This window comes from Schistocerca cancellata, chromosome 4 (assembly GCF_023864275.1).
Source record: "Schistocerca cancellata isolate TAMUIC-IGC-003103 chromosome 4, iqSchCanc2.1, whole genome shotgun sequence".
NCBI classification, from domain to species: Eukaryota; Metazoa; Arthropoda; class Insecta; order Orthoptera; family Acrididae; genus Schistocerca; species Schistocerca cancellata.
Window position 1 is genome coordinate 593380179 of NC_064629.1, and position 26316 is coordinate 593406494.

The 26316-nt window shown below is 47.9% G+C and overlaps 1 protein-coding gene and 1 pseudogene across 1 annotated transcript in view; both read left to right on the plus strand.

The window, feature by feature from the left end:
- The window catches only part of LOC126184676 (complex I assembly factor ACAD9, mitochondrial-like), a 107033-nt gene that overhangs the window by 19656 nt on the left and 61061 nt on the right, over positions 1-26316 (plus strand). The window lies entirely within an intron of this gene.
- Positions 9145-9262, plus strand: LOC126185993 (5S ribosomal RNA; annotated as a pseudogene).

Sequence of the window (26316 nt, forward strand, 5' to 3'; positions counted from 1 at the left end):
AACCACCCTGTGTGGAGTAGGGACTGCCGCATATTTTTAGAGGAACGCAAGGTCCAGGAAATAAAAACAACCAAGCGTATCCCCTATGGTGAGGCCAAGAAGATCTATAAGTCGATGCAACCTCCCACATTTGCTTCATCTTTTGCATCCCTGGTTCAGAAGTCTACTCCAAAAGTCGATGCCTCAACGCAGACTGAGGTGGTGAGTGTTGGCACTAACACCTGCAGCTGTCAGTGCACTTGCAATGCAGCCAGAGTTTCAGAGCCAGTAGCCCCTACTCGAATGGCAGACAAAGGTACAGTGGCGAACTTGGGCCAGCCCCTGGTGCCTCCAACGGCTGAGACTGTTCCCAAACCCAGTGCGCCAATTACCACTCCCACATCAGCTCCCCCAAAGTCCACCAAACCACAGAAAGCTACCGTACAGTAGCAACAGCGCATCAAATCCCGTGGTAAACCATCTGACCATGCGGATGTTGTTTTACGTGAGGCTTCATCTGACTCTTCCGCAGAGTTGATGGAGTACGATGTATGTGTGGGGCAATCATCTCGTCCCACGCCTGCCCCTCCACCTGCTGCGGTCTCCCCGCCCCATCGGAGAGACAGGATGAAGGTGCTACCCCCAACATAGATGGCTCCCATACTCCAGTGGAACTTGCAAGGGTTCAGGACGCATGTGGAGGAACTTCGTCTACTCTCTCAGGGTAGACCACTGTGTCTCTGTCTCCAGGAGACGTATTTCCATCCATCATACTGCCCTGAGATACGAGGCTACACACTCCACAAAAAGGACGACCTGCGTGGAGAGAGAGCTAGAGGAGGCGTAGGTATTTTCGTCAGGACGGACTACCACTCCTCGCCTCTCTCACTTACGACGACTTTACAGGCCGTCGCTGTGTCCGTGCACGTGCGTCATCCATTGACTGTATGTTCACTTTACTTGCCCCCAAATGATGCTCTTGATGAAGCGGCCCTCACCGACCTTCTTACCCAGCTCCCCCAGCCATTCATTATTTGTGGTGATTTTAATGCCCACAATGTGCTTTGGGGCTCTGCAATTACCTGCCCCAGGGGTAGAGCAATTGAGAGGCTTCTCCTGTCATCCTGTGCCTACTTGCTCAATGGAGGACAGAGTACTCATTTCTCCACAGCGACTGGGTCGTTCTCTGCCATTGATCTCTCGCTTTGCTCTCCAGCTCTTGCCGCCAGTGCTCACTGGGAAGTGGTCGCTGACTTGCACGGCAGTGATCATTTCCCAATCTGGATTCACCTGCCAGATGGCGTGGGCCCCGAAAGGAGACCACCATGATGGGTGCTGAGTGGAGCTGACTGGACACTTTATAGCCAGTTGGCCCAATTCGAACACTGTGCGAATGTTGAGGTGTGGGTGGATCATATTACCAAAACGGTCCACCACGCCGCTGCAGCATCCATTCCACAGTCCACAGGCCACCGGAAGAGGCCACCTGTACCTTGGTGGAGTGCCGAATGCCGCTCTGCAATCAGGACCAGGCGTGCGGCTCTGCGTCGGTTCAAGTGTCGGCCGACTGCTGAGAATCTTGCAGCCTTTCGGGTGGCGAGGGCAAGATGTCGCCGCATTATTCGTGAGAGCAAGAAGAGGTCGTGGCATATGTTCCTGAACACCATTAATCGTTCCACCAAAAGTTCCATTGTGTGGGAGACCATCAGGAGAATTTCTGGCAGAGGAGGGAGGTGCCCCATAGCTGCTGTAATGACTAATGGCACTCTCCACACGGATCTGCGAGACATTGCCCAGACTATGGCAGCGTATTTTGCCACAGCTACTGCCACAACCAGTCAGGATCCCGGTTTCCAGTGCCATAGAGCGGTTGCTGAGAGATGTAGTCTGAACTTCCAGTCCACCTCTCATGAAGTTTACAACTGCCCATTTTCTATGTGGGAGCTGGATTCTGCATTGTCTGGGGCTCGTGACATGTCCCCTGGTCACGACAGGATCCATTACAGTATGCTATGGCACCTCACAATGCGGAACAGAGAAGTCCTCCTTGCACTTTTTAATGCCATTTGGGCGTCGGGTCACTTTCCTGACGCGTGGCGTGAGGCAGTTTTAATCCCTTTTTTAAAACCTGGGAAAGACCGCACGAGCCCAAGTAGCTACCGTAGTATTGCCCTCACTAGTTGCATAGGGAAGACCTTGGAGCGGATGGTCAACCGCCGCCTTGTCTGGATGTTAGAATCCCGGCAACTCCTTAGTCGCTTTCAGTGTGGGTTCAGGAGGTTTCGTTCCACCTTCGATAACCTTGCCCTCCTGGAGGCGGCTATACAACAAGCTTTCCTACGCCGTCATCACCTTCTAGGTGTATTTTTCGATATCGAGAAGGCCTACGATACTACTTGGAGGCGTCTCATCCTGTAGCAGCTTCACGATTGGGGTTTTCGTGGTTGTCTTCCTCTTTTTATTCAGTCTTTCCTCTTGCCATGATATTTTAGATACCGGATTGGTGATGCCCTGTCTGATCGCTTTGAGCAGGAGAACGGTGTCCCTCAGGGTAGCGTTTTAAGTGTGACTCTCTTTGCCATCGCTATTAATAGCATTACGTCCATAGTGAAAAGTCCTGTCCAGTGTTCTTTGTTTGTGGATGATTTCTCCTTGTTTTGCTCTTCTTCAAGCCTTGCAACGACAACTCGTCAGTTGCAACTTACGATTCGGCGTTTGGATGACTGGGCGCAGAAGAGTGGTTTTAAGTTTTCCACCGAGAAGTCTGTATGTGTTCTTTTTAACCGTTCTCGTTCGATTTTAACCTTTCCTGAGTTGAGGATGAGGGACGCTATTCTTACTTTTAAAGACACGGTGAGATATCTGGGGCTCATTTTTGACTCGAAGCTCACGTGGTTACCTCATGTTAAAGACCGGAAACGGCGGTCACTTAAGGCTTTAAGTATTTTAAAATGTCTTAGCCACAGTACATGGGGAGCTGACAGGACTTGTCTGCTCCAGTTTTACAGGGCGTTTGTGCGGTCTCGGCTCGATTATGGGTGCACGGTGTATGGGTCTGCGAGGCCTCCTTACTTAAAAATGTTGGACGTTGTGCACCATGAAGGGCTTCGGTTAGCCACTGGGGCATTCCGAACTAGCCCCATACCCAGCCTCTGTGCAGAGGCTGGTGAACCGCCACTTCATATGCGGCGACGGCTACTTACAGTGCGCCAGGCGTATAAAACTTTGTCCACACCATACACCCCTGCAAACCATACCGTTGCTCAGCCTCCTCTGGCACGATTGTTTCATAACCGGCAACGTGCGACGCAGCCCTATGGGATTCGCGCACAGGATTGCCTCGGTGCGATGTCTATGGCTGGTCTTTGTGTTTTACGTCGTGGTTGGAGCAGATCTCCACCATGGCTCCTCCGGAGACCCAAACTTATTTTAGATTTGACTAATTTTAAGAAAGCTGGGACACCAGATTTTACGTACCAATCTCTGTTTTTTAACATTTTAGATGTGCATCACGGTTTCACTGTCGTTTATACTGATGGCTCCAAACAGGAGACTTTCCTTGGCTGTTCTGTGGTGTTCCCTGATCATGTTACCCGGATTCGCCTCCCTGCTGAATATACCATTTTCGCAGCGGAGCTCCACGCGATCCTGACGGCACTGGAGCAGATGCATCATGTTCGGGGAGATCGATTTCTTCTCTGCTCCGATTCTCTTAGTGCCTTACAGTCACTGCAGAACCTGTACCCGACTGAAGAGATGGTCCAGCTGATACATGACCAACTGTACTTGCTCCAACGGCGGGGTAAAGAGGTATCCTTCTGCTGGGTGCCTGGTCATGTCGGCATATGGGGCAATGAACAGGCTGATTGGGCTGCCAAGGAGGCCTGCAGAGAGCAGGATGTGGTCCAGTGTCCTATCCCCTTGCAGTCAGTCATCGCTGCACTCCACAGGAAGTGCATGGAGTTGTGGGAGGACGAATGGCTGGCGGTGACGGCCAATAAACTGCGGTCGGTAAAGTCGACCACTCGGCCGTGGCATTCCTCCTGCCGGCTGCTCAGGCGGGAAGAGGTGGCGCTCACACGTCTTCGGATCGGGCACTGTCCTCTGACACATAGCTATTTATTACGGCGGGAGGATCATCCGTTTTGTGATGCTTGTGGTGTGCACATCTCTGTCCGGCACATTTTAACAGACTGCGTTTTATACCGTGATGCAAGGGCAGAAGCACAAGTTGATGGGGATCTGCCCTGTGTTTTAGCTAACGATGAGACGTGTGTGTCTAGGGTTTTTAAGTTTTGTGATGTTTCTGGACTCTGGCCTAAACTTTTAGGCTGGTGGTTTTAGTATACTGCAGAGTGGCTGACTCCTCCCTTTTTTCCTTGCGGTCAGCCAGCCACTTCCATCTGCTCCATTGTTTTAGCTCCCTCTACCTTTTTCTTCCTGTGTTGTCCATGTTTTACTGCTGACGCCCTGCTTCATCCCACACTTCGGTGTGGGTGAGCACGTATTTTTCCATGATTGTTCCCCGTGTTTTATGTTCCGTTTGATGTAAATGTTCTGAGTTTCTTTCTTGACCCCCGTCTTGCTATGACACTGAACGGGCGCTGAAGACCTTGCTGTTGTGCGCCCACAAAACCCTTCTACTACTCTACTACTGCTGCTGCTGTAAAAAGAGCGATGCGTTAAGCATACAACCACTACCACCATCATACCTTAGCAAAAGATCTTGCTGAAAACCCAAGGAAATTCTGGTCTTACGTAAAATCAGTAAGCGGGTCGAAGGCTTCCATCCAGTCACTCACTGATCAGTCTGGCCTGGCAACGGAAGACAGCAAAATGAAAGCTGAAATTTTAAATTTAGCATTTGAGAAATCTTTCATGCAGGAGGATCGTACAAACGTACTGCTGTTTAAGTCTCGTACAGAATCCCATATGGAGGACATAGTGATAGACATCCCTGGGGTTGTGAAGCAGCTGAATGGGTTGAAAATAAATAAATCGCCAGGTCCTGATGGGATTCCAATTCGATTTTACAGAGTACTCTACTGCATTGGCTCCTTACTTAACTTGCATTTATTGCGAATCTCTTGCCCAATGTAAAGTCCCGAGTGACTGGAAAAATGATCAGGTGACGCCTGTATATAAGAAGGGTAGAAGGACGGATCCTCAAAATTACAGACCAATATCCTTAACATCAGTTTGTTGCAGGATTCTCAAACATATTCTCAGTTCGAATATAATGAATTTACTTGAGACAGAGAAGTTGCTGTCCATGCATCAGCATGGCTTTAGAAAGCATCGCTTCTGCGAAATGCAACTCCCCCTTTTTTCACATGATATCCTGATGGGATTCCAATTCGATTTTACAGAGTACTCTACTGCATTGGCTCCTTACTTAACTTGCATTTATTGCGAATCTCTTGCCCAATGTAAAGTCCCGAGTGACTGGAAAAATGCTCAGGTGACACCTGTATATAAGAAGGGTAGAAGGACGGATCCTCAAAATTACAGACCAATATCCTTAACATCAGTTTGTTGCAGGATTCTCAAACATATTCTCAGTTCGAATATAATGAATTTACTTGAGACAGAGAAGTTGCTGTCCATGCATCAGCATGGCTTTAGAAAGCATCGCTTCTGCGAAATGCAACTCGCCCTTTTTTCACATGATATCTTGCGAACCATGGATGAAGGGTATCAGACGGATGCCATATTCCTTGACTTCCGGAAAGCGTTTGACTCGGTGCCCCACTGCAGACTCCTAAGTAAGGAACGAGCATATGGGATTGGTTCCCAAATATGTGAGTGGCTCGAAGACTTCTTAAGTAATAGAACCCAGTACGTTGTCCTCGATGGTGTGTGTTCATCGGAGGTGAGGGTATCATCTGGAGTGCCCCAGGGAAGTGTGGTAGGTCCACTGTTGTTTTCTATCTACATAAATGATCTTTTGGATAGGGAGGATAGCAATGTGCGGCTGTTTTCTGATGATGCTGTGGTGTACGGGAAGGTGTCGTCGTTGAGTGACTGTAGGAGGATACAAGATGACTTGGACAGGATTTGTGATTGGTGTAAAGAATGGCAGCTAACTCTAAATATAGATAAATGTAAATTAATGCAGATGAATAGGAAAAAGAATCCCGTAATGTTTGAATACTCCATTAGTAGTGTAGCACTTGACACAGTCAGGTCGATTAAATATTTGGGTGTAACATTGCAGAGCGATATGAAGTGGGACAAGCATGTAACGGCAGTTGGGAAGGCGGATAGTCATCTTTGGTTCATTGGTAGAATTTTGGGAAGATGTGGTTCATCTGTAAAGGAGACTGCTTATAAAACACTAATACGGCCTATTCTTGAGTACTGTTCGAGCGTTTGGGATCCCTATCAGGTTGGATTGAGGAGGACATAGAAGCAATTCAGAGGCAGGCTGCTAGATTTGTTACTGGTAGGTTTGATCATCACGCGAGTGTTACGGAAATGCTTCAGGAACTCGGGTGGGAGTCTCTGGAGGAAAGGAGACGTTCTTTTTGTGAATCACTACTGAGGAAATTTAGAGAACCAGCATTTGAGGCTGACTGCAGTATAGTTTTACTGCCGCCAACTTATATTTCACGGAAAGACCACAAAGATAAGATAAGAGAGATTAGGGCTCATACAGAGGCATATTGGCAGTCATTTTTCCCTCGTTCTGTTTGGGAGTGGAACAGGGAGAGAAGATGCTAGTTGCGGTACGAGGTACCCTTCACCACACACCGTATGGTGGACTTCGGAGTATGTGTGTAGATGTATATGTATATGTATGCCAGTCCCTCAGTGTCCTACATGTCCTCAGTGGCACTTTCTGGGGAGCACATCGAACCACCCTCCTCCATTTCTACTGGTTTCTTGTGCATTTGAAACTAGACAATGGGTGTTTCATTTATGCATCTGCACACCGTACACTGTCTCAGTACTGTCCACCATCGTGGTATCCATTTGACCACTGGCACCTTTTACATTAGCCCGGTTGAGAGTCTGTATGCAGAAGCTGCCGAACTAGTGCTGTCCTACCTCTGTGACTTTCTCCTCAGCAAATATGCATGCCGTTTGTCTGCCATGTATGGCCACGAATCCTATGCCTCCTTCTGCAGGCTCCTTTGATCACCAGTGTGGGGTGTGTCCCTCTTGTCTGTTACCTCCTGGAGTTCACTTTCGGCTCATGCTCTGGCTTCACGCCGCTTGCCACTTTCCCCAATGGGTGTGAACCCTACACCACCTTGGCTTTGTGTGGCAGCCAGTGTTCACCTTGGCCTTCATTCGCTTCCTAAGGACACTACTCCAGCCTCGCTCTATCACTTTCAGTTTCACAACCTTCACGTGGAACTTCGCGATAGTACCTTTGTGTTCACTGATGGCTCTCGGATTGACTGCAGTGTTGAGTGTGCCTTCGTCATTGGCACTGACATTTCTCGATATCTGCTTCTGGTACACTGTTCAGTATTTACAGCAGAGCTCTTCACCCTGCATCAGGCAATGCAGTACGTCCGCCGATACACACTTTTCAATTGCGTTATCTGCTCCGACTCTTTCAGTGCCCTTCAAAGCCTCCGTATGCTATACACTGTCCATCCTTTAGTGCAAAGGGTCCAGGAAAGCTGTTACTAGCTCACCCTTGATGGAGCTGCTGTGATGTTCGTGTGGGTTCCTGGTCATGTCGGTCTGGCAGGAAACGAGGCCACTGATGCTGCTGCCAAGGCTGTAGTCCTCGTACCTCGGCTCACTAGTTCATACATTCTCTCCAATGATCTCTGTGTTGCCATCTGTCAGAGGGTAGTGTCACTTTAGCATCACCACTGGTCCTCCCTTCGTGGGAACAAGCTCCAGGTTATTAAGCCTCTTCCAGTGGCTTGGATGACCTCTCGGCCCTCTCTCCATGCTGAGATCATTTTAGCTGGGTTGTGTATCAGGCACTGTCTTTTTAGCCATCACCATTTTTTAAGTGGTGCTCCCCGACCACTTTGTGCTCATTGTGTTCAACCTTTGATGGTCCGCCATTTCTTGATGGAATGCCATTTTTTAACCACTTATGTTCTCATTTGTGTTTGCCGTCTGAATTATCAGCCATTTTATCAAATGACATCTGGGCTGTCGACCGCGTTTTACTTTTTTGTCCGTTGTAGCTATATGATGAAGGACATTTAATCTGTAGTTCAGGACCTCCGTTTCTCTATGGCGTGTTTTATAGACATTTCTCCATGTGCTTGTTTTTAGCTGTCTTCTCTTGCGTCGATTGGGATTAACATGTAGTAGTTTTTTACACCTCTCTTTGTCTTCTTGTTCTACAGTTCTGACATGGGCACTTATGACCCTAGTTGTTTTTGTGCCACAAAACAAAACAATCATGATTTGTACCCATTAAGTAGTTTACTATGTGCTTATTTCTATCTGCTATGATTCCATTCAATTTTGGGAGTTTTATCTGTCATCACTTCTTTCACATCTGACAGTTTTGTTAATATGAAAAATACTGAGTTGCACCATGATTTTGGAGTCCACGCAAATCTGTAGGTCCTCCAATAACTGGCTGGATAACTCAGTTCAAAGGTTAAGGAAGGCAATAGGCTTGTGGCTAGTCAAGCATTTCAGTGTTTGAAGCAACATTCAGGTTGATGGCAGCTGGTTTGGTACACCATAGGCTGATATTTTGTTCTGTAAGCATCTATGTAGAACTGTATCAAATGCCTTTTGGGAGTCAAGGAATGTGGAATCAACTTAGGCAGCTCTGTTTGCTGCCGTACGAATTCCATGGGTGAATAGAACAAGTGGAGTAAATGAAGATTCTCCTAAATCCATTTTGATTCCTATGAGAGGATTTTCTGTTTTGAAAAAGGTCTTAACATGCAAACATAATCCACTTTTTGTATTTATACAACAGACCGACTTGAGCAGTATAGGCCTATAGTGATTTACATTTGTCTAATGGTCCATCTTTGTAAGAGGAATGATCTGTGCTGTTTCCCATTCACTTATAATGCTTCATTCCTTGAGCATCCTAAGGTAAACTTTTGCTGGAAGGGAACAAGTTCTTTCACATAGTGAGTATAGAATCATACAGACATACTGTAAGATCCTTTTCTTTCTTTAATGATGTGTAGTTGAGTTTTTAGTTTGCTATCACTAGTGTCAGGCAACGGCCTTGTCGCAGTGGATACACCGGTTCCCGTGGGATCACCGAAGTTAAGCGCTGTCGGGCATGGCCGGCACTTGGATGGGTGACCATACCGGCCGCCATGCGCTGTTGCCATTTTTTGGGATGCACTCAGCCTTGTAATGCCAATTGAGGAACTACTCGACCGAATAGTAGCGTCTTCGGTCAAGAATACCGTCATAACGACCAGGAGAGCGGAGTGCTGACCCCATGCCCCTCCTATCCGCATCCTCCACTGAGGATGACATGGCGGTCGGATGGTCTCAGTAGGCCACTCGTGGCCTGAAGACAGAGTGCTTTATCACTAGTTTCAATAGCCATCATAATGGAATCCTTCTGACAACTGGAAGGAGGAATTGTAGTATGATTTTCTGCTGCAAAACAATTTGGATAGATGGAATTCCATTTCAGCCTCATCTGTGGCATCCTCCTTTTGATGCTCGTATCATCCTTAAGTGACTGGATAGATGTCTTTGATCAGTTTACTAACTTTATGTTAGACAAAAAAACTTATGATTTTTCTCAAATTGGTAGACAGACTTTTACTTTTTATTTCATTAGATGCTTTTCTCATTGATTAGAGTTTACTGTGCCACTGATGACAGGGTCTTTATAGATAGGGGAAGGGCAGGAAGGAAAGCAGCCATGCCTTTTACAAAGGAACCATTTGGGCATTTACCTTAAGTGATTTAGGGAACCATGTAGGATATAAATATAGACAACTGGATGAGAATTTGAACTGCCATCCTTCCAAATGTAAGTTTGTGTCTTACCACTGCACCACCATGCTCAGTCATTGCAGAAGATAAAAAAAAAAAAAAAAATGAAAACTCCAAAAATACTTTCCTGTTGTTCTAGTTGTAATTTCCAAAATACGGTTCCTTCTGTTATGTCATGTAAATGTTACCAGAATGAATAGGTAATAGTTCAGTTCATGTTTTTGGTTCACACTGCTGCAATATGTTTATACTTTATAATAAATGCTGCTTCCAAAGACTTTCATTGTGTTGTTTTAATATTTGTTACATAGCATAACTCTGTGTATACATTGTGGCCATAATTTAGTTAATGATATTCAATTAAACGACCCACCCTGATAGTGCATTCGAGGGGGGGGGTCGTTTCAAACCTGCCTCTGGCCATCCAGATTTAGGTTTTCAATAATTTCCCTAAATTGCTTCAGGCAAATGGTATGGTGGGATGGTTCCTCTGAAAGGGTGTGGCCACTTTCCTTCTCCACCCGTCCCTAATCTGAGCTTGTGCTCCATCTCTGATGATGGGATGTTGAACACTAGCTGTCTCCTCCTCCCTCCCCCCCCCCCCCCCCCAACTCAACCCCACACCCCACTCTCTGCACCCCCCCACCCCCATGCCCTCACTGTCCCCCTCCACCACCCTCCTCTGTGTGCAGCAGAACTAATGTGTACTCCTTTCTGGAAACGAAGCCTTTGTTTTGTGTTGAGCACCTGGAGGATATGTTTGGGGAAATGACAGCTCTGTCCAAATGGCACAATGAGTTGGTTTTGATTCAGACGGCATCCCCAACCCAGTCCCGGGCATTACTCACGGCAGGCTGGGTGATATTCCTGTTTCGGTAACTCCCCACAAAAGCCTCAATATGGTCCAGGGAATTATTATTCATTTCGAACTTCTGTTACAGTCCGATCACGAGCTGCATGCCAATTTAGAACAGTGGGGTGTTCATTTCATCCAGCGCATTTACAGGGGACCCACAGACAATAAGGTTGCCACTGGTGCCTTCATCTTGGCCTTTGAGAGTGATTCATTACCTAATGGTGTACCGATGTGATGTCAAACCCTACGTCCCTCTCCCTATGTGGTGGTTTAAGTGCTGGAAAGTTGGGCACATGTCCTCCCGGTGCCCTTCCAGCACCACATGTAGAGGTTGTGGACATTCGCTGCATCCGAATACTCCGTGTGCGCCTCCTCCCACCTGTGTGAACTGTGGACAGCATAATTCCCCCTGCTCGCCAGACTGCCCAGTAGTCCAAAAGGAGCGCAAAATTATGGAGTATCAGACCCTGGACAGGCTGTCTTACCACAAGGCTAAACTGGAATATCAAAGAATAAACCCTGTTCCCATGCTATCTTCTTATGCTGCCACCATGATGGCATCACCAGTGATGACGCCGTTACACTTATCATCTAAGGCTACACCAGTGGGCCCTCAGGGCCACCTATCTTCTTCCCCCCCTCCAGTTGGCTGGGGGCACGTCTTCTCCCGTTGCTCCAAAAGCATCTACTTCGGGCGCAAGGCCGCCCCCCCACCCCCGCACCCCGCCCCACCCCGCCCCACCGCCAAATCCAGGGGACACCAGTCCCCTCCCCCCCAGCCGCAGAAGCCTCCTTCGGCTCATCTCGTGCGGAAGGGGTCCCTTGAGATCCTCTATCCCAAGGTCTCCACTAATGCCACAGCAGACACCAGTGCCTAAAGGAGCCAAAAGCTGCTGGACGAAGAGTTTCACGGTCTTCCTCCATGCCTGAAGCTACTTCGGAGAAGTCCTCCCAGCAAGCCCCTAAAGAGAATTGATAGGGTAAGCAAATGAAGAAGAAGACTAAGAAACAGGGCCCCCAGGTGGCCCAGACACCACTACACACTACCAGTTCTGCACCTGAGGATGAGGTGGATATCTTAGCGTCCCCTGAGAACCTATATCTCACTGATGCCTCTTCCACAGGAGAATGGATATAAATACTCAATCGGTGGCAGCAGGTGACCCTGAGGTGTAACCTGCCTCCCTGCACGCTTCATGCCTTCCCAGTCTCATGATGATGTCATCCTCCAGTGGAATTGCGGCAGTTTTTTCCACCAACTGGCTGAGCTACGGCAACTATTAAGTTTTGCACCTGCTTTCTGCATTGCCCTCCAGGAAACCTGGTTCCCGGCAAAGTGGACTCCTGCCCTCCGCAGCTATAAGGGATATTACAGGAACCGTAGCGACTATAATCGAGTGTCAGGTAGAGTTTGCGTTTATGTCCAAAACTCAGTCTGTAGTGAAACTGTGCCCCCTTCAAACCCCTTTTGAAGCAGTGGCTGTCAGAATAAGGACGATGCAGGAAATAACTGTTTGCAATGTATATCTTCCTCCAGGTGATGCAGTACCCCTGAATGTATTAGCTGCACTGATTGATCAACTACCTAAACCTTGCCTACTTTTGGGTGATTTTAATGCCAATAACACCTTGTGGGGCAACGCCATGCTTACTGGCCGAAGTAGAGATGTCGAAAATTTGCTGTCTCAACTCGACCTCTGCCTCCTAAATACCCCCCCCCCTCCCCCCCACATTTCAGCGTGGCTCATGGTACTTACTCAGCCATTGATTTATCACTTTGCAGCCCAGGATTTCTCCCATATGTCCGCTGGAGAGTCCCCAATAACTTGTGTGGTAGTGACCACTTCCCCATCTTCCTGTCACTCCCCTGGCATCGTGCCCACAGACACCTAACCAGATGGGCTTTGAACAAGGCAGACTGGGAAGCTTTCACCTCTGCTGTCACTGATAAATCTCACCCGCATGGTACCGTCGATGTGGTGGTTGAGTGGGTCACTAGAACAATCGTTACTGTGGTGGAAAATGTGATCCTTTGTTTCTTAGGGTGACTCCGGCAAAAGTCAGTATCTTGGTGGTCACTGGAAATTGCTGAAGCCATTTAACAGTGTAGGCGAGCTCTACAGCGACATACGTGGCAACATTCTCCAACATCAGATGTCTTTTTGGGTACCAGACCCCAACAGGTGTCACTGGCATTAACATCGATGGCGTGTTATTTACCAACACAAACTTGACTGCCGAGCACTTTGCTGAGCACTATGCCTGAGCTTCTGCATCAGAGAATTACTCGTCAGCCTTTTGCACTATCAAACAGTGGATGGAAAGGAAAGTCCTCTCATTCACTACATGCCACAGTGAACCCTATAACGCCCCATATATAGAGTGGGAGCTCCTCAGTGCCCTTGCACATTGCCCCAAAACAGCTCCTGATCCAGATCGGATCCACAGTCAGATGATTAAACATCTCTCATCCGACTTCAAGCGATATCTCCTCATCATCTTCAACTTGATCTGGTGTGATGGTATCTTTCCATCACAATGGTGGGTGAGCACCATCATACCAGTGCTCAAACCCGGTAAAAACCAGCTTGATGTGGATAGCTATCAGCCCATCAGCCTCACCAACGTTCTTTGTAAGCTGCTAGAATGTTTGGTGTGTTGGCAGTTGGTTTGTCTACTGGAGTTACGTGGCCTACTGGCTCCATGCCAGGACGGTTTCCACCAGGGTTACTCTACCACTGATAATCTTGTCACTCGCATCTGCCACCCAAACAGCCTTTTCCAGATGGAAACACCTTGTTGCCTTATTTTTCGATTTATGAAAAGCCTATGACTTGACCTGGCGACATCATATCCTTGCTCCATTATATGAGTGGGGTCTCTGAACCGGCTCCCGATTTTTATCCAAACTTTTGTGTCGCTCTGTGCTTTCTGTGTCCAAGTTGGTGCCTCCCATAGTTCCCCCCCCCCCCCCCCCCCCCCCCCCCGAATATCGAGAAGAATGGGGTCCCGCAGGGCTCTGTATTGAGTATATCTCTATTTTTAGTGGCCATTAGTGGTCTAGCAGCAGCTGTCGGGCCATCCGTCTCACCTTCTCTGTATGCAGACGACTTCTGCATTTCGTACTGCTGCCCCAGTACTGCTGTTGCTGAGCGGCGCCTACAGGGAGTCATCCACAAGACACACTCATGGGCTGTAGCACATGGCTTCCAGTTTTCGGCCGTGAAATCGTGTGTCGTGCACTTCTGTCGGTGTCATACCATTCATTCAGAACTAGAACTTTACCTTAATGATCACCCATGCAATGTAGTGGAGACATATCGATTCTTAGGACTGGTTTTTGACACCAGATTGATTTGACTTCCTCACCTTCGTCAGCCTAAGTGGAAGTGCTGGCAGGACCTCGATGCCCCTTGCTGCCTGAGCAACACCAACTGGGGTGCAGATCACTCAACACAGCTGCAGCTCTACAAGAGCCCTTGTTCAATCCCACATTGACTATGGGAATCTGGTTTATGGTTTGGCAGTGCCCTCAGCGTTGCGTTTACTTGATCCTGTGCACCACCGTGGTGTTCAATGAGCGATGGGATCTTTTAGGACAAGTCCACTGACCAGTGTCCTGGTGGAGGCCGGAGTCCCTCCATTGAAGGTTAGGCGTGCACAACTGCTCACCAGTTATGTTGCACATATTCGTAGTTCTCCTGAGCATCCGAAATACCACCTCGTTTTCCCAACCACTGCGGTTCATCTCCCACATCGTCGGCCCAGGTCAGGGCTTACAACTTCGGTTCATGTCCGTTCCTTTCCGCCCGAACTGGAGTCATTCCCTTTACCACCTCTACTCGAGGTCGATTCATGTTCACCTCCATGGTGTAAACATAGGCCAAAGCTTCGCCTGGTCCTTTCACATGGCCCTAAGGACTCAGTTAACCCCACCACTCTCCGCTGTCACTTCCTCTCGATCCTTGACGTGTTCCGGGGCTCTGAAGTGGTTTACACTGACGGCTTGATGACTGGTGGTCGTGTTGGCTTTGCCCAAGTCCACAGAGGCCATATTGAGCAACATTCCTTGCCCAATGGCTGCAGTGTATTCAGTGCAGACCTGATGGCCATATCTCTTGCACTTGAGTAGATCCGTTCATGCCCTGGCTAGTCATTTCTTCTCTGTACTGACTCCCTGAGCAGCTTAAAAGCTATTGACCAGTGCTACCCTAATCATCCTTTGATAGCATCCATCCAGGAGTCCATCTATGCCCTGGAATGTCCATTCATTCAGTGGTGTTTGTGTGGGCCCCGGGTCATGTCGGAATCCCAGGAAATGAACTTGCAGACAGGCTGGCCAAACAAGCTACATGGAAACCGCTTCTGGAGATAGGCATCTCTGTCACTGACCTGTGTTCATTATTACGCCGCCAGGTTTTTCGGCTTTGGGAGATAGAGTGGCATAGTCTCCATACGAACAACAGACTGCGTGTCATTAAGGAGACTATGAATGTGTGGAAGACTTCCATGCAGACCTCTTGCAGGGACTCGGTGGTTCTCTGCCGGCTCCGCATTTGCCATACGTGGCTAACATGTGGTTACCTCCTCTGTTGCAAGGACACATCTTGGTGTTGCTGTGGCTCCCCTATGACAGTCGTCCACATCTTGCTGGACTGCCCAATTTTAGCCGCTCTGCGATGCAATTTTAACCTTCTCAGCACACTACCTTCAGTGTTGGGCAACAGTGACTCAACAGCAGATTTAGTTTAACATTTTATTCATGAGGAGGGTTTTTAACGTTTCATTTAAGGGGCTGCGCGGGGTAGCCATGCAGTCTGAGGTGTCCTCTCACGGTCTGCGTGGCTCCCACTATCGGAGGTTCGAGTCCTCCCTCGGGCATGGGTGTATGTGTTGTCCGTAGGATAAGTTAGTTTAAGCTAGATTAAATAGTGTGTAAGCTTAGGGACCGATGACCTCAGCAGTTTAGTCCCATAAGACCTTACCACAAATTTCCAAAATTTCTTTTAAGGGTGTGGGTTTGGCCTTCTCTCCGGGCCCTGCACCCTCCTACATTTTAACTCTCTATCACCCTTTCTTTGCATTTTTTTGTCCTGGTGTTCATCTTTTTCCTTCATGTGTTCATCTTGCTTGTCTTTTGAGGTGGACGTTTTAGTGTGTTGTAGAGTGGTTGGCTCATCCTCTTTTATTCTTGTGATCAGCCAGCCCAGACCTTCTGCTCTTCCCCCTGTGGGTCCGACGTTAGAATAGGCCCGAGGAATTCCCACCTGTTGTAAGACATGACTGAAAGGCATTTCACATGTTTCGGCCTTTATGTGATGATACCCTGTAGGGTTTGACCTCCATTCTTCAAAATTTTCCCAAAGAGCGAGCCAATTGGGGAAAGGCACCTTACATGGTGCCTTGTGTCCACCATGCATTGAGATCTGTAGGCAACTTTCTCATTGTCGGGGACTGATGACCTCAGATTTTAAGTCCCATAGTGCTCAGAGCCATTTTCTCGTTGACACATTGCAGTCCCACCGATTCTCCATCTCTTGGGTGTGGACACCTTCCTGGGTGCATTTTCCACCATGCACTGTGCAATGTCGCTTTGTGCATCGACGAAGACCATGGACTTCTTTGTACTTGATATCAAGCATGGCAGCCAGTCCATTGTGATGGGGCCACCATGCACCCTGCTGGTTGTAGCTCCCTGACCACACAGGGATCACTCTGCTGATGTCTGTGCCGTTAACTCCCCATGTATGCCAAGGAGGGCCCCTGGTCGGAGTGGGTGGCATCAGGGCGGATGACACACGATGAAGAATAGTCCATCATCTCTTGCTGGTAGTGGAACACCAGCAGTCTCTAAACGTTCATGAGCTCAATACAATGCACAGAAGTATGACCCCAAATCATTCCCCTCCCTGGCCACACTATGGGAGGAATGTCAGACTAAGGATGGCAGTGGATCTTATTCGCCCCGGTACCTTGTATATTTGAGAGCTGATGGGGTATCTTTCATGACGATGAAGCCTCAGTTTTTGTTGAGCATTTAGAGGACAAGTTTGGGGAGGTGGAGGGCTTGTCCAAAATGAGATCTGTGTCAGTCTTGATCAAAACAGCATCCTCTGCCCAGTCGTGGGAGTTACTCGCTTGTGACAAGCTGGGGGATGTTTCTGTTTCCATTACCCCACATAAGAGCTTAAATATGGTCCAAGGTATCATATTTCACAGGGACCTTCTTTTGCAGTCCGATGATGAGCTATGCGTCAATTTAGAGCGGCGAGGTGTTCATTTCGTCCATCGCCTCTGAGGGATAATCAGGTTGCCACCAGTGCCTTCATCTTCGCTTTCAAGGTGGAGACTGGGGTCCCTACACTGCAGATCAGACGTGCGCAACTGCTCACCAGTTACGCAGCACACATTTGTAGTTCCCTTGAGCATCCAAATTACTGTCTCCTCTTCCCACCCATGGCAGTCCATCTCCCGCATCAGTGGCTCAGGTCGGGGCTAACAATTGCGGTTCACGTGTGGTCCCTTCTCTCCTAACTGGAGTCCTTCCCTTTACCATCATCTCTACTTGTGATCCGTTCATGTACTGTATGCCTCCATGGTGTACGCCCTGGCCGCAGCTTCGTGTGGACCTTTCATGTGGCCCTCAGTTAACCCTGTGGCTCTCTGCTGTCACTTCCTCTCGATTCTTGACATGTTCCAGGACTCTGAAGTGGTTTACTCAGGCAGCTTGATGGTTGATGGCCACGTTGGCTTTGCCTATGTTCATGGCAACCATATTGAACAGCATTCCTTACTCGATGGTTGCAGTGTATTCACTGCAGAGTTGGTGGCCATTTCTTGTGCACTCCAGTTTCTCCATTCATGCCCCGGGGAGTCTTTTCTTTTATGTACTGACTCCTTGAGCAGCCTGAAAACTATTGACCAGTGCTACCCTCGTAATCCTTCGGTAGTGTCCATCCAGGAGTCCATCTATGCCCTGTAATGATCCAGTCATTCAGTGGTGTTCATCTGGACCCCTGGTCACGTGCTAATCCCAGAAAATGAACTTGCTGACAGGCTGGCCAAACAGGCTACACGAAACCACTCCTGGAGATGGGCATCCCCACGACTGACCTGTGTTTGTTATTACGCTGCAAGTTTTTTCAGCTTTAGGAGATGGAATGGCAAAATCTCAGTGCGCACAACAAACTGCGAGCCATTAGGGGGACCACGAATATGTGGAAGTCCTTGATGAGGTCCTCTCACAGGGACTCCGTGGTTCTCTGCCGGCTCCGCATTGGCCATTCCTGGGAGATCCACGGCTACCTCCTGCACTGTGAAGACTCACCTCAGTGTCGGTGTCGCGCCCCGTTGACAGTGGCCCATATTCTTCTTCACTGTCCTCCTTTGGCTGCCCTTCGGTTGCCGGACTCGTTATCATTGATTTTAGCAGACAATGCTTCATCGGCTGATTTGGTTTTACATTTCGTCTGTGAGGGTGGGTTTTATCATTCGATCTGAGTTTTAGTGCTTGTTCTTTGTCCCTCTGTGTCCTCCACCCTAGTGCTTTTAGGGTGGAGGTTTTAATGTGTTGCAGGGTGGCTGGCGTTTCCTTTTTTATTTTCGTGGTCGGCCAGCCACTGTAATCTGCTTCCTTGTTTTACTCTCATCTAACTGTTTTTTGCATGTCTCTGTTGTTTTCTTGTTCTCTTTTGTTCCTTTTAGTGGTCCTTTCCTTTCCTTTCCTTTCCTTCCCTTTCCATTCCTTTGTTCTTGTGGTTTTTCCTTTCTTTCCGGTTTGTCTTATATGTCTCGTCTATTTTATTCTCACACTTGTGGTATTGTTTTATTAGGAACAAGGGACCGATGACCTCGTAGTGTGGTCCCTTCCCCCCCTCTTTTAATCCAACCAACCAACCAACCAACCAACCAACCTTCTTCTCTATGATTTTAATACCTTCTTCTGCTTTTTCTTGTGGTGGAAGTTTTCCCCATTCTTTGTGCTTTCCAGTTGTTTTCTTTTTAGGTGTGGTTCCGCATTTCTTTTCCCACTTTTACTTTGCCAAATGTACTTTGGGTACTAGGCAGTTTGCCACATCCAACTAGGTGAATTCATATCTGGTCCACTTGTCCCCCCTCGGTTACACAATTTACAAACATTTGGAAACTTTCCCACACTTTCACATTGGCTAACACTGAATGCAGACAGATGGGGTACAAAAATTCTGTACTGGGGATGGGAAGGGCTCTGGCCACCATCTACCATTAAGTTTGCCAAACAGAATAAACACCAACCCCGTGATGATATGGGGTAAGGCCAGTAAAAGTTAGAAGAAATATATCCAATTAAACTTTTGAGAGGGCTATATCACAAGGCTTGGAGAAAAAGAAGAATTGTAAGAAAGCTGTACAGATGCAGAATGGTGACTTCAGGACTTTCAAAGAGAGTGGATGTCCAAAGAGAGAGTTTTAAATAAAACAAGAGGTTTAAAAGCCAATATTCTTACTATATTCCAGTACACTGTGCACAGTCTGTTGTGTCCTGGGGTTGTAAAACAGACCACCAGGCCATCAGGTTGGTTGTGTCAGGTGTTGTTCGGTAGTGGAACAAAGTCCATGAACCATCAAGAGAGAGAGGAGAGGAAAGATGTGCTTGCCTAAAAGAATGTCCATCTTTTGTCCATGCTCCAGCTGCATCTCACAACCAACACGTAATTTTTCCCCCGCATTCCCCATCGGTCACTCGGAAGTGGCACATGGAGTTTTCAGTCTATTAACGAAGGTTGTTGTCTTCAGCCTGAAGACTGGCTTGATGTAGCTTTCCAAACTACTCTGTCCAGTACAAGCTTCTTCACACGTGAATAATTACTTTAACCAACATCCTTTTGAGCCTCCTCAATGTTCCTCATCTCTTGGTGACCCTCTAAAATTTTTGTCTACACTTACTTCCAAAACCAAATTGGTTATCCCTTGATGTCTCAGATTGTGTCCTATCAACTGATTTCTTCATTTAGTCAAGTTATGCCACAAATGTGTTGTAAATTCTATTGAGTACCTCCTCATTGGTTACATGATCTACGCATCTAATCTTCAGCAGTCCTCTATTGCTTTAATTCTCTTCTTGTCTAAACTGTTTATCATCCATGTTTCACTTCCATAAAAGGCTACATTCCAGACAAATACCTTCAGAAAATATTTCCTAACACTAAAATCTCTTTGATGCTAACAATTTTTTTTTGCAAACAGTTCTTGTCATTACCAGTCAACATTTTATATCATAAGTTATTTTACTGCCCAAATACCAAAACCCATGTACTGCTTTTAGTGTCTCGTTTCCTAACCTAATTGCCGCAGCATTGCCCGATTTAATTCGGCTGTATTTTATTATCCCCCAGGGAGCTAGCCACTCTTTGACGCGTTCGTGCATGGCTACCACGGGACCCCAGCCTTTGCAGCATTTTTCCCTTCTGTGCTGCATGTCTATCCTCTTGCTATTCTTTTTCCCCTCCGTTGGGTAACATGTCTGTGGTGTTATTGGGAATGTTCTGCGTTGTCAGTCGCTGATGTAAGAACCGTCTCGTCATTGTATTTCACTCCCTTTTCCTTTCTTTGTTTCCCTTCTCCTCTTGCACCTCCGCTTCGGTGTTTGAAGTTCTTCTTTTTCTTCTTCCTCCCTGTTCACTCCTGAAGGCTTTTCCACACGACTGAGACATAACAGGTGACTAGATAACGCGTAATTCCGTACCCCGGGTCGACAGGTAGGGTAGGCATGTACCCCTTGGTACAAGCCAGGTCTAGGGAGGTGTGATTGCCTGATCTGCAACCTTCCCAAATTGCCGATTGGTCTCTCTGTCAGGTGTTTGGGAGGTGTGACCTGAGGTGTGAACAGTTACCTAAGGCAGATGTGCCCCCTTGTGGAGGGGACCCCAGTTGGAAGAGGCATGCAATCGGAGACATTGGCAATCATGGGCGATTTTCTCACAATGAGTCAGTCATCTTCATAATCAATGTGTACAAAGCATACACATAATGAAGTTAATGATTCAAAGACCCTTCCTGCTGCATCATGGTTCCTCGTGATCTTGTGGGTCTGGGGGTCAGAATAGGCCCGAGGTATTCATGCCTGTCATAAGAGGTGACTAAAAGTAGTCTTACACCTTTTGGCCTTTATGCAATGGTCCGCTGTAGGGTTTGACCTCAATTTTTTCAAAATTTTCCCATAGAGCGAGCCAATTGGGGAAGGTCGCCTTAAATGGTGTATTGTCCATTGTGTACCGAGACCTTCTGCATCCTATGTTGACATGGATCTGCACTTCCACTCATTTTCCAGCTGTTGGGCAAGGTCACCCTACTGAGTGCGTATTTTTCTATCAACCGTGCAGTATCATTTTCTATGTTTACAATGATAATAGACCTGGATGCTTGGTTGCACCTGATATCCAGCACGGTAGCCATGTACCCTGTTGGTTGTAGCCCCCTGACCACACAGGGATTGCTCTACATCTACATCTACATCTACATTTATACTCCGCAAGCCACCCAACGGTGTGTGGCGGAGGGCACTTTACGTGCCACTGTCATTATCTCCCTTTCCTGTTCCAGTCGCGTATGGTTCGCGGGAAGAACGACTGTCTGAAAGCCTCTGTGCGCGCTCTAATCTCTCTAATTTTACATTCGTGATCTCCTCGGGAGGTATAAGTAGGGGGAAGCAATATATTCGATACCTCATCCAGAAACGCACCCTCTCGAAACCTGGCGAGCAAGCTACACCGCGATGCAGAGCGCCTCTCTTGCAGAGTCTGCCACTTGAGTTTGTTAAACATCTCCGTAACGCTATCACGGTTACCAAATAACCCTGTGACGAAACGCGCCGCTCTTCTTTGGATCTTCTCTATCTCCTCCGTCAACCCGATCTGGTACGGATCCCACACTGATGAGCAATACTCAAGTATAGGTCGAACGAGTGTTTTGTAAGCCACCTCCTTTGTTGATGGACTACATTTTCTAAGGACTCTCCCAATGAATCTCAACCTGGTACCCGCCTTACCAACAATTAATTTTATATGATCATTCCACTTCAGATCGTTCCGCACGCATACTCCCAGATATTTTACAGAAGTAACTGCTACCAGTGTTTGTTCCGCTATCATATAATCATACAATAAAGGATCCTTCTTTCTATGTATTCGCAATACATTACATTTGTCTATGTTAAGGGTCAGTTGCCACTCCCTGCACCAAGTGCCTATCCGCTGCAGATCTTCCTGCATTTCGCTACAATTTTCTAATGCTGCAACTTCTCTGTATACTACAGCATCATCCGCGAAAAGCCGCATGGAACTTCCGACACTATCTACTAGGTCATTTATATATATTGTGAAAAGCAATGGTCCCATAACACTCCCCGTGGCACGCCAGAGGTTACTTTAACGTCTGTAGATGTCTCTCCATTGAGAACAACATGCTGTGTTCTGTTTGCTAAAAACTCTTCAATCCAGCCACACAGCTGGTCTGATATTCCGTAGGCTCTTACTTTGTTTATCAGACGACAGTGCGGAACTGTATCGAACGCCTTCCGGAAGTCAAGGAAAATGGCATCTACCTGGGAGCCTGTATCTAATATTTTCTGGGTTTCATGAACAAATAATGCGAGTTGGGTTTCACACGATCGCTGTTTCCGGAATCCATGTTGATTCCTACATAGTAGATTCTGAGTTTCCAAAAACGACATGATACTCGAGCAAAAGACATGTTCCAAAATTCTACAACAGATCGACGTCAGAGAGATAGGTCTATAGTTTTGCGCATCTGCTCGACGACCCTTCTTGAAGACTGGGACTACCTGTGCTCTTTTCCAATCATTTGGAACCTTCTGTTCCTCTAGAGACTTGCGGTACACGGCTGTTAGAAGGGGGGCAAGTTCTTTCGCGTACTCTGTGTAGAATCGAATTGGTATCCCGTCAGGTCCAGTGGACTTGACTCTGTTGAGTGATTCCAGTTGCTTTTCTATTCCTTGGACACTTATTTCAATGTCAGCCATTTTTTCGTTGGTGCGAGGATTTAGAGAAGGAACTGCAGTGCGGTCTTCCTCTGTGAAACAGCTTTGGAAAAAGGTGTTTAGTATTTCAGCTTTACGCTTGTCATCCTCTGTTTCAATGCCATCATCATCCCAGAGTGTCTGCTGATGCCTGCACCGTTAAGTCCCCACATGTGCTGAGAAGTAGATGCCTGTCACCCTGGGGAATCGGGACTCCCGGCAATGGCCATCCTGCCAGGTGGCCTTTACTGTGGCTGGGTGGTGCCTGTGGGGAGGGCTCCTGGTCGGAGTGGGCGGTTTCGGAGTTGATGACACGCGATGAAGCATAGTACATCATCCCTTGCTGGTGGTCAAACACCAGCAGTCTCTTAGGCTTTCATGGGCTCTATTCAACGCAGAGAAGTACAGCCCCAAATTGTTCTCCTCCCTCGCCACACTATGCGAGGAACGTCAGGCTAAGGATGGCAGTGGCTCTTATTCACCCCAGTACCTTGTATGTTCGAGAGCTGATGGGGAATCTTTCATGATGATAAAGCCTCAGTTTTTTGTTGAGCATTTAGAGGACAAGTTTGGGGAGGTGGAGGGTTTGTTCGAAATGCGATCTGGGTCAGTCCTGATAAAAACAGCATCCACTGCCCAGTCATGGACTTTACATGCTTGTAAGAAGTTGGGGGATGTTTCTGTTGTCATCACACCACATAAGAGCTTAAATATGGACAAGGCTATTAGCTTCCACAGGGACCTTCTTTTGCAGTCTGATGACGAGCTGTGCGTCAATTTAGAGCGGCGAGGTGTTCATTTCATCCGGCGCGCCCATCAGGGTCCGAGGGATAATCAGGTTGCCACCAGTGCTTTCATCTTGGCCTTCGAGGGTGACACTGTACCCGAGAAGGTCAAGGTGATGGTCTACCACTGTGATGTAAAGCTCTACATACTCTCCCAATGCGGTACTTTAAATGCTGGAAATTCAGCCATATGTCTTCCTGCTATACTTCCAGCATCACATGTCAAGATTGTGGACGTCCATCACATTCCAATAATCCATGTGCCCTGCCTCCCATCTGTGTCAACTGCAGAGAGCACCATTCGCCTTGCTTGCCTGTCTGGAGGATTCTCTAGAAAGAAAGGAAAATTATGGAGTACAAGACCCTGGGCCGACTGACCTACACTGAGGCTGGAAATTAGAATGCCTACATCCTGTACGTATGACATCGTTTTATGCTGCCACTACAACAGTTCTAGCCCCATCAGCTCTGCCAAACTCAGTCACCTCTCAGAGCCAGAAGACTACACCTGCCCCCTTGATGGTGGGGAGCACTCCCCTCTCTGTTGCTCCTGCACCACGTACTTCAGGAGCAACATCCCCCCAAATATCTGGGATATCAGTCCCCACTTCTGCTCCAGAGAATCTTAAGTCTTCTTCGGCTCCTCTCGCTAGGAAAGGGGTACCTTGGATCCCTCCCTTCCGAGGTTTCTGCTAGTGGGAAAGATGACACCCACCAGTGGCTGAAGAGCCCAAAAGCAGATGGTCGTAGGGCTTCATGGTCATCCTCAGTCCCGGAGACTGAATCAGTGAAGTCCTCCCAGCCAGGGAAACCCAAAGAGCAGCAAGAGAAATCCAAAAAGATGATCCCCAAGACCAGGGAGTTGCGGTGGCACCCACACCAGCGCTACCTACAAGCTCATCATCTGGGGATAAGGTGGAGATTCTGGCGTCCGCTGAGGACCTATATCTCGCCAGATCCTCAGACACAATGGATATAGACTGCTCAGGCAATAAGTCGTTGGCAGCAGGTGACATCATTCTCCAGTTAAATTGTGGCGGTTTTTTCCATCGCCGGGCTGAGCTACGGCAACTGTTAAGCTTTACATCTGCTTTCTGCATTGCCCTCCAGAAACATGGTTCCCAGCGATGCGGACCCCTGCCCCCCACGGCTATAAGGGATATTACAGGAACCATAGCGACTATAATCAAGTGTCAGGTGGAGTTTGTGTCTGTCCTGAACTCAATATGTAGTGAACCTGTGCCTCTTCAAACTCCTCTTGAAGCTGTGGCTTTCAGAATGACGACACAGGAAATAACTGTCTGCAATGTATATCTTCCTCCAGATGGTGCAGTACCCCTGAACATATTGACTGCACTGATTGATCAAATCCCTAAACCTTTCTTACTTTTGGGAGACTTCAACACCAATAACCCCATGTGGGGTGACACCATACTTACTGGCCGAGGCAGAGATGTCGAAAATTTACTGTCTCATTTCGACCTCTGCCTCTTAAATACTGGGGCCGCCACACATTTCAGTGTGAATCATGGTAGTCACCCAGCCATTGATTTATCAATTTTCAGCCCAGGACTTCTCCCATCTATCCACTGGAGAGCACATGACAACCTGTGTGGTAGTGACCACTTCCCCATCTTCCTGCCACTGCCCCAGCATCAGGTCCACGGACACCTGTCCAGATGGCCTTGCATCTCTTCGCCGTGATTTTCAGCTTCCTTCTTTGTTCTGTCTCCCACATTCCCTCCCAACACCCCCCTTGGTTAGTTCCTTGGCACCGGATTTGGATGGATCTCCGCCGAGGTCCGAAAGATTATGTTCCCCCGTTGGTGTTCCGTTGTGTTTTCCGCCGAATTTTATGGGAGTTTCGGGATGCTGTTGTTTTTTACACCGATGGCTCTAAATCTGCTGATCATGTGGGATATATGCCTTCACGTCCTCTGTTGGTATGGAAAATCATCTCGTGCCAACTGCATGTGGGGTGTTTACTACAGAATTGATGGTAGTTTCTCAGGCCCTTACCTTTATTATACAGTCCCAACACAAACACGTTTTGTTATGTATGGACTCAATGAGGGGCCTTCAGGCTATTGACCGGTGTTTTTCCCGCCATCCCTTGGTCTCAGCCATCCATGACCGTCTCACTGATCTTCACCATGCTGCTTGTTCCGTTGACTTCCTTTGGGTCCCTGGCCATGTGGGTATCCCAGGTAATGAGCTTGCTGATCTTTTGGCTGGGGTAGCAATCACTTACCCCCCTTGCCTGTAACCTCTCCTGTGGCGCATTTGCGGCTTCATATCAAATCCCACTGCGCACAGTCATGTGCCAACTCTTGGGAGGCTACCTCCCTGTTTAATAACTTCGTGCACTTAAGGTGACACATGTCCTGTGGCGTTCTTCCTTCTGCCTCTCCCGAAAGGACTCGACCACCCTGTGTCGTCTCCGCTTCGGCCATACCAGGCTGACCCATGGTTTTCTTTTGCGTAATGAGCCACCCCCACTTTGTGGTTGTGGAGCCTTCCAGTCAGTAGCCCACATTTTGGTGGAATTCCCCCTTCTTTTGGCTCTGCGTACTAAGTACAGACTTCCCCACACTGTACCTTTAATATTGGCAGATGATTCCCGGATGGTTCAACTGGTTCTCAGTTTCCTCTGTGAAAGTGGTTTCTATTTTCAGTTCTAAGGTTTTTAATCTCCCTCTGGAGTAGGGGCAGGGTGGTGAGGGTTGGGGTGTTCCCACTGTAAACTGTGTTTGGGGATTCCTGACTCCCCTCGC